The sequence below is a fragment of the Danio aesculapii genome, chromosome 1 (assembly GCF_903798145.1).
Source record: "Danio aesculapii chromosome 1, fDanAes4.1, whole genome shotgun sequence".
Classification (NCBI taxonomy): domain Eukaryota; kingdom Metazoa; phylum Chordata; class Actinopteri; order Cypriniformes; family Danionidae; genus Danio; species Danio aesculapii.
This window is the reverse complement of record NC_079435.1, coordinates 47,285,569-47,305,740: the sequence shown is the minus strand read 5'-3', so window position 1 is coordinate 47,305,740 and position 20,172 is coordinate 47,285,569.

The window sequence follows — 20,172 nt, the reverse complement described above, 5'->3', positions numbered from 1 at the left end:
TTTGTTAATCGCAATGATATGTTTCAAAACTATTTCTAAATTCAGTTCTAATTTCCAACAAATTAATAATTTAACAATAATAAAGTGTGGTCAAAAAAAATTATTCTTATGCCCCATATGGTCCAAAACCTGACAGGTGGACAAATCTGAGCTTGTTTTTAACAAAACAAATATAAAAATGCATATAATAAATAATACAAATAATAATAACATTATACAAAAGCAAATTGTCATGAATAAACTGAAAAAGCCCACCGAGGTTCAGAAGGAATTGAGGTTGTGGTCGTTATATTTACGTAAAAAGTAATACTTTTTGTAACATTTTAATCCTTTAATTTGTTTATGTAAAGATATTTGTGTATTGCTGTACATCCTGTGTGTATTATGCAATGTGTAAGGGTTTGGGCCCGCATAGGTGCATAACTAACACGCTCTGTGCAGGACTTTAGACCAGCTTTAAGTTGGTCAATGGTGCGGTTTATTTATGTTTTCAAATTAACAACATGCCAGCAATGCGCCTTTACACACCTCCTTTTCAGACCAGCACACCCATGAGTCCACAAAGTGGCGCAATTGGATTTGCTATATAAACAATGTGGCGTAAAACGTGAAAATTACTCTTGCGCTGGTCCGAAATAAGCAACACATCGCGCCAAACATGTCTTGCACCTTATTGTGTCAGGTGTGTGATAGGACCCTTTGTGTTTCTTTCTGGTCTTTTCTACTGTCAACAGAGCAGTCCGGTGAAATGATCCTGATTGGCCCTTGTGTGTTTGAAATGCTGATTGGCTCACAGAAAGAGCCATGCTAAAGTTTGACTTAAGATAAAACCATTTTTGTTTTTTTAAATAAAAAGTCTTGTAAACATTCATTCATTCATTCATTTTCTTTTCGGCTTAGTCCCTTTATTAATCTGGAGTATCATCACCGGAGAATGAACCACCAACTTATCCAGCATATGTTTTACACAGCTTCCCCTTCCAGCTGCAACCCATCACTGGGAAACATCCATACACACTCATTCCCACTCATACACTATGGACAATTTAGCTTACCCAATTCACCTATACTGCATGTCTTTGGACTTGTGGTGGAAACAGGAGCACCTGGAGGAAACTCACGCCAACACAGGAAGAACATGCAAACTCCACACAGAAATGCCAACTGACCCAGCCAGGGCTTGAACCAGCAACCTTCTTGCTGTGAGGCGATTGTGCAACCCAATGCACCGCCGTGCTGCCCAAAATGTAAACAACTCATAAAAAAATTTATTAAAAAAAATCACAATGTAAATAAGTTGTCATTAAATAAGAATATGTGATAAAAATATAAGATAGAACCTTATAATTCTAAGGTGACAATTTATAACATTAATACATATTGTTTTGTTGCAACCATAATTTATTATTTGACATAATTTGTTTACATGCTTTATAATAATAATTTGCATTTAGTACAGTAACAACATAAAAGATCATTATTTTTTAAATTATTGCTAATTAAAACTATTAATAAGTCAAAGAAAACTGTATATATTATTAACAAAAAGAGCATAATTTATCAGATAATAAATATCAAATTTAGGGGTCCTTGGCACATAAAAAACTCACAGATTTGTCTTTAATTAGTTGTCTGTGCATGTTTATGTGTCACTTGGTTAAACGCTTAGCAAAATAATGTGCTTTATGCTTTTGGCCTATTAGCAGCACTTAGTAATTAGCTGCTGATTAGGGTGTCCTTTATAAATTGGCTTTTCAGACTAAAGGCATCTATTTCTGACAAGTCTTCCAGCAGGTCAATGCAGTTCCTGACTGAATCCAGGGTGCTTCTTCCACACTTCACGACACATGATTAAAAGCCATCAGACAGCATGGAGATGGCTCTTCAGCAAAAGAGCTGTCCTCCAGCCGGGCTAGCGGTAAACAAAGGCTATAAAAAACTGATTACAGGTCAGTTTGTAGAAGCAGAGTGGAGTGCATAAAAAGCCATAGAGTTTGATTTGAGGTCATGTGTAGGAGGATGGCGGAACTTGAGAGAAATAAAGATTGTTTAACTGATTTGAGGTCAGCCGGAGAAACCCCTTACATTGAGATGAGACAATCAAGCTGATTTGAAGTCTTCTGGATGGAAGACTGAAGAAAAGCTTCACACACCTGTGGATCGTCGAGCATCTTCTTTCTCTTTGTGTGTCAGCTGAATCAAGCTAAAAGACAAGCCTAGAATAAAATCAACACAATAATGTCTCTTTCTCAAAGGATGTAAGGACAAGATCAAGTCACTGAAAGAAACCGTGACACTCAAGTGCTCTTAAATGGCTAATTAGCTTTATTCTGACACTTACGGTTTCAAGCTTGCACTAGGCAACTGAGACCTCTTCAACTTAACATTAGAATCTGCGAGACCGTTATAAGCCCCACGGTGCTGCCACTTGAACTGCATTAAGGATTGCATATGGGAGTGAAAAGTTTCTCAACATCAGTAAGGACTGAGAAGTCACTCAAACACCACAAGCCCTGAGTTTTCTTCGAAGAATGTAAACATACATACAAAATATCTCTCATTTAAATATGCTCCACCCAAGGCACATCCAGGGACGAGGCCTGGTTGAGTTAAGCTGTGGTCGCATTGCACTTTTCGCCTCATTGACTTCTATTCATAAGTATGTGAATGACACAGACTGGAAATTGATGCTCATGCGACAATTTTCGCATGTCGCTGCATTACAAAGTTTAATCTTCATGAACTCTGATCTGCTAATCAGCATCACGTTATTGCATGAGACCAATAGAAGATCAAAGCATGACCACTAACTCATTCATACATTTTCCTTCGGCTTAGTCCTTTATTTATCAGGGGTCACCGCAGCGGAATGAACCGCCAGTTTAAAACAGCATATGCTTTAGGCAGCGGATACCCCTTTAGCTGCAACCCAGTACTGGAAATTGGCAGTGTATGAGTGTGAATTCGAGAGTGTATGGATGCTACACTCTCGAATTCACACTCATACACATCCAATTTAGCTTATTCAATTCCCCTATAGCGCATGTTTTTGGCCTGTGGGGGAAACCGGAACACCCGGAGGAAACCAACATTAACACAGGGACCATATGCAAACTCCACACAGAAATGTCAACTGACACAGCTAGGGCTCGAACCAGCGACCTTCTTGCTGTGAGCCACCGCGCCGCCCCAACATGACCTCTCTTTACGCAGCACCAAATGACAGAATATTGCATGTTCTACAGTAACTCTAGTGTGGTGACCATGGCTTTAGGTTACATTTACCACATAACCACATCACACACAGATTGGAGTTTGATACACATGTGTAAACACAAAATTCCACACAAGATCCACTTTTCTGGATCGACCTACGTCTAAACACGCACATTCAATTCTCAGTGTCAATTGTGAGTCATTGCACCAAATAATAGCAGGGCTCGAAATTAACCTTTTTCCTTGGTAGCATTGGTGCACTCAACTTTAAAAATTTAAGAGCACCAGCGAAAATTTAGTCGCACCCACCAATTATTAAAACCGTTTCTATACGTTTTAACGTTATATTAACAGATTTACTGCATTTGAAATCAACACTAAAAAATCTAACAAACAAACAAAACGACATCGGCATGCGCCCATCGGCCCTGCACGCACTGCTTGACATGAATGAAACATAGTTAACAATAATCACTGTGCTGTTCTCACGGGTGCTGTCTGATATTGCACAGATAATACTGACATATAGCTTATAATTTGCATATGTCTTCTTAATAGCAATACCGTTTTTTTTTTTCATGAGCTGCAATATTAGATTAATCTTAGTGAATGCAAGCCCTTTGTGATGGTGTTACATTTTACATATAGCTGCCACCTGCTCAGCTGACAGCATCCTTACGATTAAATGAAGGATTAAACAGAACCTCTTGCGCTTAAAATGTGTAGATTTAGCGAACGCTTTCACCTGCAAACTTCGGCCTTGTGGTGAATAGTTTGGTAATTTTCATAGCAGACTTTAACCCAGAGGAAGTCTTTTATCCACTCTTCGAAAAGTGTAAACGATGGATTAACATTCACCACATGATCACTAATTAGATTTGCCATTATTTGTAACTTTAGCTGGTTTTTAAAACAAAATCTGTCAGTGTTATTTTCGTTCTCTCATCTTCAGTGCTTTACATGTTCACGGTTGTTTCTCTCCCTGTCTTCTGAAGAAAGGCATGGACTGAGTGATTGACAGCTGATATTAACCAATCCGTTCGAGTTCAGTTCTAGAGCAGTGGGCCAATCAGAAGAGCTGAGAGCTGCGTTTGGTGTCTCAGGTGCTAAGATGCACACTGCGTGAATGTCTCCTAAATCCGCGCACGCGGTGAACATTTTGTAGTGAAAACCGGTCGCACGACAACAATTTTATGCACTCGCACAAATGCTTCCAAATATATATTGAGGTCGCATTTATAAAATGGTCGCATTTTCGAGCCCTGAATGATCAAATGTAATTTATTCACTGACATTAAAAATGAATAAACAATAAAGGGTCACACTTTATTTTGATGGTATGCTTATTGATTTAAGTAACATTGTACAGTAACATGCCAACTAATTCTCATTTGATTATAAGTAAACTGTTAGGTTGGGGTTAGGGTTGCAGTTAGTGTAAGTTCACATGTACTTGCAAAGTTATTAAGATTTTTTACAACATACAAGCATGTTTTAATATATTCATAACGCTGTTCGTGTTTCATGCTTTAAAAAAAAAAAAAGTGAAAATAAAAACCACTAAACTTCGCTATCTATAATCTCTAATAATAACTCCTGTATAGTAATCTCGCAACATTCTCTCACTTGATGACGCTCGAATACTCAGAAAAGTCAGAAAAGTCAAGTGGCTGGGAATAACCTGTTTACAGTGTCTGGTATAATGGTAATGTTGTTTTTGTGTGTTTACATGGATGAATATGGCCACGGTGTAAATGCATAGTACAGTTATGATCTTATTGCCAAATTATATTGTTATGATAACATAACTTTTGCCTTCAGTGATTTCCTGAAGATAAATACCCCAAATTAACGCAACTGGAATAACTGCAGCAGTCGTCATTGTCCATCTCATATGAAGCAAGAGATTGTGATGACATTTGATGATATTTGCAGGTGTTGTAGTGGTGTTCCATTTCTTAAGGGTACGTTTTAAAACCCTTGCCCTTTACACTCTGTTTCTAGGGCCAAGGCAAGGGGAAAGGAAAGGGGTACAAAAATAGAATTGCATTGGACCTCAATATCCTCAATATACACTCTCAGAAATAAAGGTACGCGAGCTGTCACTGGGGTGGTACCTTTTCAAAAGGTACACGTTTGTACTTGAAGGGTTCATGTTGGTACCTCAAAAGTATATATTAGTACCTAAAAATTGTACAAGGAACACTTTTGTACTTTTTAGGTACTAATATGTACCCTTGAGGTATTAATATGGACCTTTAAGGTACATATTTGTACCTTTTGAAAAGGTACCACATGACTGACAACTTGTGTACCTTTATTTCTGAGAGTGTAGAAATCAATATACGGATAAACAAATTTTAGTCGTTTAATTTTTAAATAATTACTCAACAACATTCTAGGAACATTATGCTTTGGTGGCAAAAAACAAAGCAAAAGCAGATGTCACAAAATTTAACTATTAATACTTATACCTAACAGTCAGCTTTATGTGCCCACTTCATGCCTGCACTTTCAGAAAACCATATACCATGAGTTTAGACTGACCAGACTTAACCAAATATAGGGGCAGGGAGCAGCAGCTCATTTGCATTTAAAAGGAGACACATGCAAAGAGATTGTCTTTGATTCAACCCAAAATAGGGCATTTACAGCATGATATGATAAATGATTAATGAGGTATTTTGAGCTGAAACGCAGAAGGTACATTCTGAGAATACCGGAGATGTATATTACTTCTTGTAAGAAAGGTCTAATAAGACATTTTTAACACTGCAGAGCAGCACTGATACCGTTAATTTGAACTGTGAATTAAGCACACTTAGAAACCACCAGCAGGTGTGTGTGTGTGTGCGTGCGTGTGTGTATCTGGTGTTCACATTTCCTGAATGAGTGCTCCTGAGTTATTTTGGGAGACACATTTTAGTAAGAGTCATACAAGATTTCTCTCATTGCAGGGCAAAATTGGCAGAAATTTCCATGTGTCAGAATTATCTAAAATCATTTTAAAAAAGACAAATTTTAGTGATCATATACACTACCTAGGCAACCGATTCCAGACTTTTATAGGTGAAACATCACCAACATCAGCAGAAGAGCTGTGCTGTTTTATTTAAAGCAGGGGTCACCAATCTCGGTCCTGGAGGGCCGGTGTCCCTGCAGAGTTTAGCTCCAACTTGCCTCAACAGACCTGCCTGGATGTTTCAAGTATACCTAGTAAGACCTTGATTAGCTTGTCCAGGTGTGTTTGATTAGAGTTGGAGCTAAAATCTGTAGGGCACTGGCCCTCCAGGAACAAGTTTGGTGACCCCTGATTTAAAGGCATACTTCACGCAAAAACAAAGATTCACTTAGGCCGTTTCTTCTGTTGAACACATAAAAGATGTCATTTCTAAGAATGGAAGACATAGATGTATATAGTAGGAAAAAAATATATTACGGAAGTATCCAATTTCCAAAATATCTTCTTACTGTATCTTCAACCAAAGAAAGAAAGTCTGATACTGTGGAGGGTGAGAAAATTAGGACAGAAGTGTAATAGTAAAATGTACAGTTCATCAAAATGTCTGTCATCTGAAAATAAATAAATAAATAAATAAATAAATAAATAAATAAATAAATAAATAAATAAATGTGCCAGAGTAATTGGTGGATTAATCTTGGAATTAAGCTGGAATAAAGGGAAAGTGATTAAATTAAATGACATTAAATTGCTAAATAAAATAAATGAACAGTGTCACAGTAATAACAATATTGTAAGAAATACTAACTCAAACAATAACATTTGATGTTAATTCACCCAACCTAAGGCCATCCTTAATTTTTTACATATTTATTTATTAGTAGAACATTTTTAAAAATCAGGTAAGAAGAGGGTTTTAATTTAGTTTTACATATATATTTTTTTTGTTAATGCTGGTATCATTAACCTGCATTTCATCAAACACCAATTTTATGATTTATCTAAAACAGGTCAGACTTTACAAAATATTTATTTTATAATTTATGTAACTCTTGTGTGCATCACTGTTCCATTAAAGGGCAAATATTTTATATTAAGATTAACATAAGCCCTTGGTGTCCCCAGATTGTGTCTGTAACGTTTCAGCTCAAAATACCCATCAGATAATTTATTATAGCCATAATCTGCCCATTTTGGTGTCTGAATACATGATAGCTGTTTGTGTAGCCTGTGGCTTTAAATGAAAATGAGCTGCTTCTCCCAACCCACCATTCCCATGTGCGTGTCTGCACAGCACAGTGAGACTCAGGTGGAGCTGAAATACAGCTCATTAGTCAAAAATAGCAAGTAAGTTTATTTGAAGTATTTGTGGTGGAGTTTTTTCAAGCCTTTCTGAAATGATGAGTCTCACACAAATGCCATTTGCAGTACACACACACACAGCCACACACACACACACACATATTAGCGTTTACAGACACCATGCAGCCGTGGTGATTATAGCATTAAGAATTACCGTGCATAGCGATTTTACTGTTTTTATTACAAACACGCTCTGTTTAAAAAACGTTTTAAACTTATAAAACTTAACTTATAAAAATCACAGAGTTGGAACAGATAAAGCATCCTAAATGAGGAGCCGGAGAGATATGACTTGCAATATACAGTAAGTGATGACACTACAGCAATATAAGAGCCCATATGCTGTATTTTTGCTCCTTAAAACACCCATGTTGGCTTTTTCTACATTAAAACTTTAAAATGTTGTATTTTGAAACAACATAACATCACTGCATTGTAAAATGTGGCTTTTTGTACAAACATTCAAATGTTGTATTTCGAAGTACAACAAAATCAGTGTATTGCTCAAAAAGGTTTCACGGTTATCACGATTATTATACATTTAATGAATTCAAAACACTACTAGTTTAGAAAATCTCAAGAAAACTGCTTATATTTTAAAGTGTTGTTTATTGCTGCTCAGTAACCAAATACAACACTAAATAAAAAATAAATAAATAAATAAATAAAAAAGAACAGTCCTCTACTTGGAATTAAAAATAAATGAAAAGGTTTTTGATTTAAACATGAGTGATGATTTTACAATGAAAATAAATGATAGAACAATGAATAAATAAATTTAAAAAGAATAAATAGAAAATTGCATTTGTCTAATGTTAATTTAAGCTATATGTGATACACCATTGTGTATTCACATTATTATTGTTTGTTTCGTTATTAATGTATTTATTTATTTATATACTGTCAAAAGTCATTTATGATCACTACTAATGACTGTGTTTGAAATAAAATAACAACAGCAGTTGAGAAAGCTTGCGCTTTGGGGAAAGACACTGAAGTCTCAATGTGATTTTGTTTCTCCTGATAATTCAGGCACTTTTAATCTGCCCACGAGTTCCGCTGCTGGGAGCAGTAACATATATATTAGCTAAGAATTTAAATTAACTGTTGTTATTATCTGCGTTCATACATACAAAATCATTTGAATCATTTGTAAAAATTTGTCTAACAAATCTTTTGTGTACATTGCACTGAAAGGCACGCACAACTCTCACCACTACAGCGTGAGACAATTTGTACTGTGTGCACCTGGAGGGCACGAATGCGTCCGTCTGCTTGTTAGCTGTGCACGCACCGCTCCCAATATTGGAAATAATGAACTTGCGTGCGGAAAAGACGCAATATGTGAATGGCCTGCTGCTATAGTTAAATCAATGTGCATGCGTAATAGTCTCGAACTTTAAACTAGCACAAAGTTGTCATAACTTTGTTTAGTTGCAGCAGTAACGTGGCGTTGAGAAGCCTTTACGATTAATTAACCTTAATGAATTTAAGCGCAGTTAATAGTGAAATCAGCTAATCATTGCACCCCTATTAACAACATCAGTGCATTGTACAAAAGGCCTTTTCTACAAACATATACAAATGTTAAACTGTAGCTCGTGCTGTATTGAACAGAGTCACATCACTTCATAACTTTATCGACTGTTTTTCAACTGAACTAAATTTATTTTTGATGTCTTGGTCACACTGTTTGGGGGGCTGGAACAAATTGCCTCGAGGGCCAGTTGAATAGCCCTGTTATAGATATATGGTGCCAGTCAATCAATTTGGTGGGTGGGGAAAACCTCACTCCTACATCATGTTGTGGTGGGCCTCAAAATCACTGGGATTTGGGTCCTATTTTAACATCAGTAAATAAAAAAGAGACTTATTCTGTTTGAATCACTCTAATATGACAGTGGACACACTATACATACAGACAGTTCTGTCCAAACAGCTTACAATAGTTGATTTTCATCATAGGTGTCCTTTAATGCAAACACATCTCTCTCTGTTTCCTAGTCTAGCAGTAAATTTACCTGTTTGAATTATCAAAATACCTGCAAGACAACTCAGCACTGTTATTCTCGATGAGAAAGAACCAGCTGTTGTCAAGGGAAAAAAAAAACTGAAATGTAATTATTTCATTTTAATAGAAGTAATGCAATAAGTGCAACATTCCCCAGAACGGTCTTTCTCGTCATAGTGATACCAGACAGAGCTGCCACCAGAATCTGAAATGAGATTCTTAAAAAGTGGAGATCATGGGAATGTCTTTTGGTGTTTGGGGTCCGGGGAAGCACAATTTTTAATCCGAAGCCCACGTAACCCCAGGCAGTTCACAGTCTCCGCCGTGGCCCCATTAGTGATGATTAGGGTGGAGAATCTGTCTGGGTGCACTGGAGTCGAAAATGAGTTTTTCTTATTGACATTCAGGGCCATGTTATTGTTGTGACAGCACTCGGTCACATCTGCCTCAGTATTCATATCTGCGCATTCATCTTCGCTGTTGATCGGCCAAATTAATGTGATGTGTTGCCGAACACTGCGAGCGAGTTACTCAGCTCTATTAAAATTCCTCTCTGAATTAATATGAAGTTTGAAAAGTTTTTTTTTTCTAAGAATGATATTTTTTCTCTCTCTGTGGATGCAACCACTAAACACATAGCTACACACTAATTGGCAAAATGTTCAAAAGCATCTTTTGCAACTGTTAAACCAAACACCCACACCAAATAATTATATAATAGTGCATGTGTGTGTGTGTGTGTGTGTATGTGTGTGTGTGTGAGTATAACAGTGTATATAACAAACTCCTACATGCGTGATATTCAGTCTGAAAAGCAGGCTGTTCCTCAAGAGATGAAGATGCCATCTGAAACAGCTAGGCCATTAGTGTTGTGCATGAACAAACACCTTCCAGCAATAGCATATAGCCGGATGACGAATGCACTCGTATGTATTGTAAAACAAAGCTTTGATTTTGTCTTTAGAGACTATCTCTATTGTACCAGAATCCTACTAGTTTCTGAAATTACACAGAGTGATAATGAAGTATATACATTTCTGCTTTATACATTTCTGGACACAGTTCCTTAAGCAATATTGCCTTGAACTAAATGCTTTATGCACACTTATCAGCTCAGCAACATACTTTTTTTGTCATATTAGTTTTAATTTTGTTTTATCACATCATTAATATTCAATTAAGGGCGATTTAAAATCATTTTACTCTTTTAGATTGCTCACTTGTTGTTTTGCCAATCGCCGTTCTGCATTTTTCAACATGTTATAATAAATTGACAATTTATTAAGAAATATTCCATGTGTTTCAACCATCCTAATTTTTAGCAAACAAAAGCCAGTTAGTTAATGGCATTTTAATATTTTTCATGTAGAGCTATGTGAATTATTGCTATGTTACTTATTATTTTCTTTTTGTGATTGTTTATTTAAGACAGAACATAGTCTGCACAGATAGCTAGCAACAACTATATACAAGCCAGGGTTTCCATTAAAGTAAAACACATCAGAAATTAAAAAAACATTCATGCATTCATTAATTTTCTTTCAGGCCCTTTATTAATCGGGGGTCGCCACAGCGGAATGAACCACCAACTTATCCAGCATATGTTTTATGCAGGAAACACCCATACACTCTCACATTCACACACTACGGCCTATTTAGTTTATTCAATTCACCTATAGCACATGTCTTTGGACTGTTGGGGAAACCAGAACACCCAGAGAAAAACCACGCAAACACAGAGAGAACATGTAAACTCCACACAGAAATACCAACTGACCGAGCTGGGACTCGAACCAGAAACCTTCTTGCTGTGGCGCGACAGTGCTAACCACTGAGCCACTGTGTTGCCCTAAGATAAATAATAATAAACAGGAAAGTGACCGTTATACACCTCTAATATAATACTATATATATATATATATATATATATATATATATATATATATATATATATATATATATATATATATATATATATATATATATATATATATCTTTCAGTTTACTTTAATTTATCTGGTTATTATAGAAGACATTTTCTCAATTAATTCAGACCATACTTTGATTGTTTGGGGTTTAGCTCTGTTAATTCTTGCCATAGAACGTTCTAACAGTGCAATACATTTTTTTTGTTCTAAAAGCCACATTTAGTCCGCTGGGAATGTGGGTTTTTTACCAAATTTTAAATATAAAGTTAGTGCCGTATGAAATATCCAACGTTGGTAAATGTTTAAGTTAAGATCATAATCCTCATTCATATACAAATATTGGGTTATTTAGGGATAAACATATTTGCAAAGTTCTGAGATAGTTTAAAAACCCAAAGATCCCAAAATATACTGATAAGTGGACATTCCCCAAATTTGTGAATTACACAATGTACAAAAGGAGTAACGTCTTCATTAAAACATGGAGTTGCATAAGCCTTGTGGATCAGTTTATAGTGTATAAGTCGATGGGCAGTTGATAAGTTCTTAGACATCACATCTATGTTACTTATTTGTATTGTATACTGCTGAAAGATAATGGAACTTTTTGTTAATATTTTCCATATTTTTTAATATGGAACATGACAATAATATTTTCCCATTTTATTTTAACTAAATATAAAACATTTATCAAATCTAATTTTACTAATTCTTTACATTTTATTTTTATTTATTTTTATTATTTCATGTATTTATTTTTTTCAAACTCAAAATATATTTTTTCTTTTGTTCTGATTAAAATGTTATTCAAAAAATACCTAATAACCTATTATATATTAACCTATTACCTATTAACTCTTCTGAAGTTAAAATATTTGTATTGTGTTGTCTAAAAAAACATCTGAATATTTTTTGACCAGCTGTCATTTTATTGACGAATTTTTTTTTACTTAAAATTTGCAACACATTTAATCAGCAGTTTACAGAATATCATCATCATCATTTGTTTTTATTTAATGCCATGTCAGCAACAGCAGCTATTTTCAAAACATTTCATTAAAGAAATTATACAATTAAAACATCACAAAACAAATGAATGAATACATAAATACTATTGTGACGTATGCTGAAAAGTTTACAGAATAAAACAAATATTAACTTTTACTCGACGGCACATATCTATAATGTGTAACTCTATCTTTATATTTAGAGCTTGTTGGAATAATTAATCAATATCATGCATGTTCAATAAAAACGATCAGGAGAGGTTTTTCTTTAATGCTTAACATATTAGCAATTTATTGTATACAAATGAATAATTCGATTCACAGAATTGTGTTATCCTCAATGCAAGAGTTACATTCAGAGGTGCGCAACAATTTTAATTTCCTGATTCATGCTTTTGTATGTAGCTGATATTAACAGGTGAAGTTTAGTGGAATTCGCCACTTGTCAATCATTCTACAGTCCTCCATTGGCCGCATCCATACATACGTCCTCTTTTTCTACCAATTTTCTGCACAACGTAAAAAGCATAATAATTCTCAACTGCAAATTCTGTGCTCACAGGAAGTTTCGCAGTAATTTTTTTAGTATGCATAACATACCACACTCAACAGTAGAAGGTCCGGTAATATATCACCCTTGATCAATACAAATACAATTGTTTAATGAAAATAAAAAGAGAAAATAATAATAATATATATATATATATATATATATACATATATATATATATATATATATATATATATATATATATATATATATATATATATATATATATATATATATATATATATATATATATTATAGGAGTGAAATTTACTAAATATTTGAGTAAAATGTGCACTTAAACAATCACTTTTGCTGCTTGCTGAATCTACTTATTTAGAATGAGTTAAATCAACACAATTCTTAAGGATTTTTGGGACAACTTAATTGATTTATGTTCAATCCACCTAAATTTGTCAAAAAGTTAATTTAACTGATTTGTGTTGTTGACAAATTGTGTGGAACCCTGCATTTATTATAGTGTATTTCAAATTAAATCCAGAAGTCTGGCACAGAGCAATTGCTCTTATATAAAAATTCAAGCCTAAATTGATAAAGAACCTGAGCTCTGATTCTGAGTAAAGCAGCATAGTCATATTTTCCCCATAACAGAAATAACTCAATTTAATTCTCCGAAGGCAATGAATTACACTAGCATAACCGCTCAAATTGCTTAGAATAATATACGACTAGCTCAGAAACCATAACTCCAGTTAGAAAGCGGGATCAAAGATGCTTAAAAAAACAATTAAATCTTAAGTCAAAACATGATTAAGGTATAAACTGATTTTACCGCATCTCCACCATCCAACCTCTCGTGAACACATGTGTTTCACCGAACGCTGCCAAAACCATCATCCCAAAAAATTGACCGTGGTCACTTCAAATGTTAATAAAGTCACATCAATTTACTTCAGCTAATTATAATTTGTGTTACTGATACGTGTAAACACATGCTCTTACACACAGATGTGCTGTTAAGAGTTTCTCATTTACACTGGCTAAATTAGCATTTTAACTTCCAAACTGTCAGTGGCTCTAATCAACATGTCCAGCCACCTGTTCAACATCTCTATTCCTCTTACAGTCACTTTCGTGATGACACACACACACACACACACACACACGTAAGCAGATGGAGCCACAATATTAGCTTTTATGAGTATGTTTATATGCATGATTGTAAAACTTGGTGTACGCATCCAAAAATGTGGGGAAAATATTGGGTAATATTTGCATCCGTGCATTGTAGAGCTGTTAGAACGCTCTCTAATACACCTGTTACCTTGTTAAGTATTAAAGCCTAAAATTATCTCACAAAAAAATAATCAGTTGATAATTAGCGGAACACAAACATTACAAGCTAGCATTTAAACAGTCTGACATTGCATAACACATAACTGCTGTTCAGTGGCTACATATGTCATGTCTAGAAGTTTGCCTTTTACAAGCCATGGGTCATAATAGTAACATAAAACATGTTTTGTGCATTTCAATGGCTATGAGGAGAAAAAAATACGAGGAAAGAGAAATGTTATATGAAGCTGCTTGGAAAATCGTAACTGGTGCGTGAACAAAATGCATGTACAAAATGTTTTAGTAATGCATACAATATGATTTTCAGTCTTTAACATGACTAAACTATTTAATGGATATGTTTTTTAGAACTTCTAATGTGAAATGGTGATGGAGAAATTAAAATGTAGATATGAGATTAAAATCACAAACGTTTGTGTTCTCTGAAAAAAACTTGTTGAACAAAACATTTGTGTTCTCCCACAACCTATTGCACTGTAAATTGTTCAAACTATACAGTTGAAGTCAGAATTATTAAGCCCCCGGAATTATTAGCCCCCTGTTTATTTTTTCCCCAATTTCTGTTTAATAGAAAGAAGATATTTCAACATCTAAACATAATAGTTTTTATAACTCATCTTTAATGATTTCTTTTATCTTTGCCATGATGACAGTAAATAATATTTTACTAGATTTTTTTCAAGACACTTCTATACAACTTAAAGTGGCATTTAAAGATTTAACTAGGTTAATTAGGGTAACTAGGCAGGTTAGGGTAATTAGGAAAGTTATTGTATAACGATGATTTGTTCTGTATACTATCAAAAAATATACATATAGCTTAAAGGGACTAATAATTTTGACCTTAAAATGTTTTTTAAAAAATTTAAAACTACTTTTATTCTAGCCGAAATAAAACAAATAATACTTTCTCCAGAAAAAAGAATATTATCAGACATGCTGTGAAAATGTCCTTGCTCTGTTGAACATCATTTGGGAAATATTTGATATTTAAGCTTTGATATCTGAGCTTTAATAATTTGATTTCAACTGTATTTATGCATATATATATATATATATATATATATATATATATATATATATATATATATATATATATATATATATATATATATATATATATATATATATATAATATATATATATATATATATATATATCAGGTATAATGTGCAGTGGATAGTGGTGTAAAGGTGCTCTTCTGGCCAGGAAGCGTGCAGGTGCTCCGGGGATAGAGAGTGGGGCCGTGATGGGTTGGTCGGTGGTTCAGCAAGTTAGCTGCTTGAGTCCGCTGGGAGAGAGAGAGAGACACAGAGGTTAGCTCGGGAGTCATTGGTAGAATGAAGCTCACCCTTGGTTGTCCCGACGCTGCTTATATCGGTGTCCCTTAATGACTCCCAGCTGTGGTTGATCCACTGTGACGAGAAGGCAGCTGGGGTGAATTTGGGACCATGGCGACATTGAATTAGTATACTCGCCACATTCCCCCCCCCTTAGTGTCGTCCTGGTCCGAGATTTCCTATGAAAATATGAACACATTAAGAGAGGAGGGGGGTGAATGTTTTGACAGACCTGCCCATCCTGACCATAAACGTGACAGTCCATCCGCGTTTCCGTGGGAGGCCCCGGCTCGATGCTGAACGTTGAAGTGGTAATCCTGGAGCGATAAGAACCATCTGGTTACCCGAGCATTATTATTCTTTGCCGTAGCCATCCATTGGAGGGGTGCATGATCTGTTACAAGGGTGAACCGTCTTCCTAACAGGTAATACTTCAGCTCCAGGATTGCCCACTTGATTGCCAGGGCCTCCTTTTCCACTGTCGCGTATTTGGTTTCTGCTGTTGTCAGCTTCCGACTTATATATACTATGGGGTGTTCTTCTTTGTCATGGACCTGGGAGAGGACCGCCCCCAGGCCCGAGTCGGAAGCATCCGTCTGAAGGATGAAGGGGCAGCTGAAGTCTGGTGCGTGTAGTACTGGAGAAGATGTGAGTGCTGTCTTTAGTGCCTGGAACGCCTTTTCTGCTATTGGGCTCCATCTTATCCTCTCCGGCTGTCCCTTCTTGGTCAGGTCTGTCAACGGGCTGGCTAAGGATGAAAAGTTAGGGATAAAACATCTATAGTAGCCCGCTAACCCCAGAAATGCACGTACCTGGGTTTTTGTTGTTGGTTGTGGGGAGTTTTGCAGTGCTTGGACTTTGCTTTGTTGGGGTTGAATGAGGCCTCTTCCTATATGGAAACCCAGGTACTTGGCTTCTTCTAGACCTAGATGGCATTTTCTGGGGTTTGCTGTGAGTCCGGCCCTTCGTAGATCCAACAGCACCCGCCGCAGGCGGGATAGATGTTCTTCCCATGACTCCGAGTGGACAACCAGATCATCGAGGTAAGCTGCTGTATATGGCTGGTGGGGCCGCAGCAAGATGTCCATCATTCTCTGGAATGTGGCTGGGGCCCCGTGGAGCCCGAAGGGAAGAACCCGGTACTGCCAGTGTCCTCCGGGTGTAGAGAATGCGGTTTTTTCCCTGGCCTCCGGACTAAGGGGCAGTTGCCAATAACCTTTGGTGAGGTCCAGAGTCGAAATGAATCGGGCTCCACCCAGTCTGTCCAGCAGCTCATCCACCCGGGGCATGGGGTACCCGTCAAACTTGGACACTTCATTCAGCTTTCTGAAGTCATTACAGAAGCGGAGGGTGCCATCGGGCTTCGGTACCATTACTACCGGACTGGACCACGGGCTGCGTGAAGGTTCGATTATCCCCAACTTCAACATCTTTTCGATCTCTGTGCTTATAGCCAGCCGGCGAGTTTCTGGCACTCGATAAGGCCTTTGCCGGATGATGGTGCCCGGTGGGGTAATAATGTCATGGTGTATGATTGACGTTCGGCCCGGTTTTTCACAGAACACATCCTTGAACTGACCAACCAGGGCCTGGAGCTCCCCCTTCTGGGCAGCCGAGAGCTGTTCTCCTATATGGACCACTGGTGTATTCTCCTCTGTAAAGGCCACCAGGGTGCCAGGGGGTGCTATCCAACGTTTCATTAGATTTATGTGATAGAGTTGTTCTTCCCGCCTTCGTCCCGGCTGACGTACTCTATAATTTACCGGACCCACCTTCTCAACCACCGTGTATGGACCCTTCCATGACGCTAAGAACTTTGATGTGGTGGTGGGTATAAGAATCATCACTCGGTCACCCGGATGGAATTCTCTTGGTTGGGCTGGCCGGTTATATATTCGTTGCTGGGCGCGTTGGGCTTCGCGCAAATGGTCTTGGACAATAGGCATTACTTTGTCTATGCGTTCCCTCATGTCCCGTACGTGTTCAATTACCGATCGATGGGGTGCTGGCTCCTGTTCCCACGCCTGTCTGGCCACATCTAATAAGCCACGGGGTTGTCGGCCGAACAACAGTTCGAATGGAGTGAACCCTGTGGACGCTTGGGGTACCTCTCTGATGCCAAATAACACGTACGGGATCATGATGTCCCAGTCGCGCCCGTCTTCTGCCACCACTCTGCGGAGCATGCGTTTCAAGGTTTGATTAAACCGTTCGACGAGTCCATCAGTTTGAGGGTGATATACTGATGTTTTCAGTTGTTTAACCTTCAGGAGGCGGCAGAGTTCGGCCATCAGCCGGGACATAAAGGGCGTGCCCTGGTCAGTCAATATTTCCGCCGGTATTCCCACACGGCTGCACAGCAAAAATAATTCTTTTGCGATTGCGGCTGATGTGGCTTTCCTCAGGGGAATCGCTTCGGGATAACGGGTGGCATAATCCAGGATTACAAGGATGTGTTCATGCCCCCGGGCCGACTTCGGCAAAGGCCCTATCAAGTCCATACCAATGCGGGTGAAGGGTACATCAATGATGGGTAATGGTATTAGAGGGCTGGGAGGAGGTCGGTGGGGAGACGTTTGTTGGCAGGTATTACAGGCTTGACAGTATCTTCTCACGTCTCCTTCAAGTCCTGGCCAGTGAAATCGGTCTCGGATTCTTTTCACCGTATTTCCTGCTCCTAGATGCCCTGCCATTGGGTGGGTATGTGCCAGCTCTAATACCGTCTCCCTTTTGTTCTTTGGAACCACCAACAGGGTTTTCTTTTCCCCCCGCCTCTCTGCGACGCAGTATAGCAGACCACTGATGACTACAAAGTGTGGGAGGGGGTGAGGGGTGGGAAATCGATCCTTCCCATCTACAGCTCTTACTTGTGGCCAGCAATTTTTTAATGTTTGATCCTCTCGCTGGGACCTCCCAAAATCGCCTCCTGTAGTGATCTGTTGAAAAAGATCAAAATATAGATTAGGCGAAATTGTAGACTCACCCCCTTTGTCGCTTTCGGTGGCCAGTAATGCTGGCTGGCGGTCCCGCCGGGCCCGAGCCTTTGGTTGTCTTCTAGGACGCCCCGTTGGAGTATTATGCAGTGCTAGGAGCTCGTCGAACCCCGGCCAGTCTCGGCCCAGGAGGAGGGGTACAGGGAGATCTGGAACCACCCCCACTTCAACGGGCCAGCTACCTGGCTTAGCTGCAATCGTAACCCTCTGTGCTTGTACATAGCGTGTATCCCCATGTACACAAGTTATTGGTATTCGGGCTTTGCTTTCTCCTCTTCGTCTAATTACCCCAGGATGTACCAGTGTGATGGCGCTCCCAGTATCCAATGTGGCTGTTTGCATCTTCCCATCAAGAGAGACTTTTCGGGAGGGGGCCTCGGGGGGGATGGTACGATGTACAACACATCCTGCGAGCCAGGCCGGGGTCGAGTGCACTGGTGGCTCCGTGGGCATCGGCTCATCCAAAGGGCTGGGGACCGCCGGTCTGCTAACTGGTCTTGATGTGCCCTCCACGAGTCGCCATGGTGGATGTGCCTTTCGGGGTGGCAGAGCCGCTCTCTCTCCAGCATCGCGGGCTACAAGAGCCTCAGCCAGCTCCACAGCTTCCACCAAAGCGGCTAAAGATCCCGGATTTCTCATACTGGTGAGTCCGCGTAACCGTCTGGGTAATGCTCGTAACAATTTTTCAACAACCACTTTCTCAGCGACCTGGACGCCGGAGGGGTCCCCCCCTAATAGCCACAGTCGGCCGAGACGTGAAAGCTGGGCAGCTTGGGTGCGCACCGGAGTTTTCTCATCATATGTCCAGATGGCAAATTGCTGGGCTGCACTAATCGCAGAGAGCCCCACTCTGGCCAAAATCTCCTTTTTTAACGCTCCATAATCATCATTCTTTGGGGCTTCTAGGGAATAATATGCTCGTTGAGCTTCACCGGTCAGAAATGGGGCTAATAGCTTCGCCCATTCTTCTTCTGGCCATTTTCTCTCTCTGCGATTACCTCAAAAGTGTGAAGATAGGCATCAATATCGTCCAGGTCGCTGAGTTTGGTTAAATGTTGGTGTGCATTTATCTTCACCTCAGGGAGGGGTACCCGTCCCGCCGCCTGGAGGAGCTGATGTTCCAGTCTTTCTTGTCTTGCGGCAAGCTGCTCCGAGATTTTCTGCTGTCTAGTTGTGACTTCCGCTAGGTGGCGTATGACCTCCTCCATGGACATGCTGTCTCCGGGAAAGCACCCGAGGAAGAGAGAGAGAGAGCGGATGCCTCGTCTGTAACACACAATGGAACAGTCAGAACAGCAGGGTTTTTTTTTTTTTTTTCACCGGGTAAGTCTGTTTGTGTTTTAATTCCACTCTATTTCTGCCCGCATTCTCCACCAGTTGTGGCGAGTTAGAGGGAAAACACTCACACAGAGGGTTGTAGTACAGACTTTTCCCCGGAGGGTGATTTATTTACAGGTATAATGTGCAGTGGATAGTGGTGTAAAGGTGC